The 2686-nt window shown below is 39.8% G+C and overlaps 1 protein-coding gene across 1 annotated transcript in view; it reads right to left on the bottom strand.

Annotated features, from left to right (window-relative positions):
* abhd8a (abhydrolase domain containing 8a) overlaps window positions 1-88 on the bottom strand; it is a 10598-nt gene extending 10510 nt beyond the window's left edge. The window contains exon 1 of the mRNA XM_032531286.1: window positions 1-88. This exon is cut by the window's left edge and continues 296 nt beyond it. The gene's annotated coding sequence lies outside the window, so the exon portion shown is untranslated.
* Between the last annotated feature and the right edge of the window lie 2598 nt (window positions 89-2686).

Raw genomic sequence — 2686 nt, 5'->3', positions numbered from 1 at the left:
CTCTCTCTCTCTCTCTCTCTCTCTCTCTCCATCAGCAGCCACTGCGCACTCCGGGCAGCCCCCACCCAGCCCTGCTCTTCTTGTATCCGCAGCAGCAACACGAGTCTTGGGGCCTTTTCGCTCCTGAGTGGCAGTGAGAAGGGCGAATAGAAGACAGCTGATCACCGAGAGGAGGCCAATGGGAGAGGCTTGTTTCCTTGTTGCCAAGGCTGACAGAAAAGCAAAATGCGTGCGTGCGTGCGTGCGTGCGCGCGGATGCGGTCAGGCAGAGTGACAGATCTGATAACGTAGTCCAGCTAATTGTTCTAAACTGGTGAACACATGACCACGATCAGGCCCGCGTGTGTGATCCCACATCCCACACATTCCACACCTGGGTTTAAATCATCACGGCTCATCAGAAACTGACACCTGGGAACGTGTCATGGCGGCAGCTGCGTCACTGAACGGAGAAATTACCTTTTACGTTTTAAATAATTAGATTAAGATGTCCCTCTTTTACCCTTGGACTCACATCAGCAAATTGGTAGAGCAATAACCAGCCTGGGACAGCCCGGTGCCTGTCACGGAACTGCCAGCTGTGACGTTTATGGGGCGGGGAGCCAACAGCTGTTTGTGTTATTGTTTGGCAGCAGATGGAAATAACAATTACTGCTTTATGTTTAAGCATGGCACGCATTGGTGTTTTAATAAAAGGGTTCAACAATCAATTAGGCCAGTTAACATGTCCGATAGTCTATTAAAATGTTTTACAATTCCACATCAGCACAACAACTGCATGCAGGGCATTTTCCTTATTGAGACAAAACAGCATTTAAATTACAACTCGTATAATATACGATACATAACAGGCATATATATATATATATATATATATATATATATATATATATATATATATATATATATATATATATATATATATATATATACACACACTGTATTGTACCTAGATGAGAACTTCAAGGTTTTTTTTCAGTTGTTTTGATGCAATTCTCAAATGAGAATCATTTCTCCATAAAATAAATACATATGCTCACACCTCATCCTCTCATGTAGGCTAAAATCCCATCACTGTTGTATAGAATTCAGATGTAGAGTATTAATACAAATATCTTCACACGTAGTCTCTTATCCAGCATGCGCATTGTGTGTTTAAAAAGTTTGTATCCATACAAAATTGTTTGTGAGGACATCTCAGCAGAGACGTGCCACCATGTCAAAAGGTTTTTCCCCACAGTGATATTAAGAGGGCAATGACCAGATGGGAGGTAGATGGGATACAGTGGCACGCAGTCGTTTTTGAATGGCCACTGTGGTGATGAAAAAGATTCACATGTTGTTTTTCATTCATTACTACAGTATTCCTATTCATTTGTTATATTAAGACATTTGCTGTAATGTATAATGCCGACGCTTTAATCTGGTTCAGGTTACTGTCAGGCAGTGGTGTAGTCTACGTGAGACGTAGGTATACGTATAAGAAATATATAGGAATAGTATAAGAGTATTATATATTATATTATATTATATATATATATAAGTATAAGAAAGCTCCTGAATTTTCCTATACCCACTTAAAAATGCTCAATGACATGCAACAACATACTTTCCATTATATTTTCGACATATTTTGAACTGTCATCTGTTTTGTTTTTTTATCTTTGCATAAGCTAAATAAATGTATTACCACAGTATATTGGTTCATAAAAGTGTATCAGAATGCAGAAAATTATGTCTTTGACTCTCAAAATCTACCTGGTGGAGGGCACCCAGACCCCCCCCCAACACGATATGCACCCCCCCCCCGAAAAAAAAATATGTATACATACAGTACAGTATACCCACTGCAATACATTAGGCTACACCACTGCTGTGAGGTCCAGATGAAAATGGTAGCCCACATACTGGGAAGATATTTACTAGGGGAAAAGATCTAGACATGTACACCTACTTATTTTGTATGACAGGTTCTGCATGGATACCCGTCAGAACGCTTAAAAGAACGTTTTACATTACTATTGGGTGATTGTATGTGAAAAATGAAGAGATGAAACACAATTTTAGTAGTCTCCTACACATGGACTATTTTGCCTTTGGGGGCTTACATTTGGGTAGTAGTGGTGCAGTAACTAGCACATTATTGTAATTTTGACAATAGTTGACTAAGACTAATTGCAAGTGCTGTAATGATTTATGATGACTGCAGAACAGTAATTATTGTGAATCTTTCCAAGGATTTTAACCTGACAACTCTAACACGTGTTTTAAGAAATATGGTGAAAACAGTACATTTAAGCACGTAGTATATACCCTGAACACAATCTTTCAGGCGGAGATTTTCTAATGCTGCATCATGGATGAAATACATGGGCTGCATAGTGCAGACGATTCAAATCCCATTGCTTACCTAGTTTAGTAATCTCTTATCTGTCAGACACTAATCTTAACCGTGCCCATTGAAGTCAGAGCCGTTATCATTGCCGATAAAACGTTTAATTGGTGACAGTGGGTCGATAAACTGTTTGAGTTTAACCTGAAAAGCGCTACTTAGGGTATAGAAGCCATGGGAAGCGCTCAGCACTCCAGCAAGAAGCCTTTCGATTGGCTGAAAAGTCTAAGCCAATCATTTTGCTTCATGTTCACTTGGAGGCTGGCAGACCTGTGACATTCAATGTCCTCATGT

The sequence above is a fragment of the Etheostoma spectabile genome, chromosome 12 (genome assembly GCF_008692095.1).
Source record: "Etheostoma spectabile isolate EspeVRDwgs_2016 chromosome 12, UIUC_Espe_1.0, whole genome shotgun sequence".
In the NCBI taxonomy this organism is placed as follows: Eukaryota; Metazoa; Chordata; class Actinopteri; order Perciformes; family Percidae; genus Etheostoma; species Etheostoma spectabile.
This window is presented reverse-complemented; position numbering and strand designations above follow the sequence as displayed.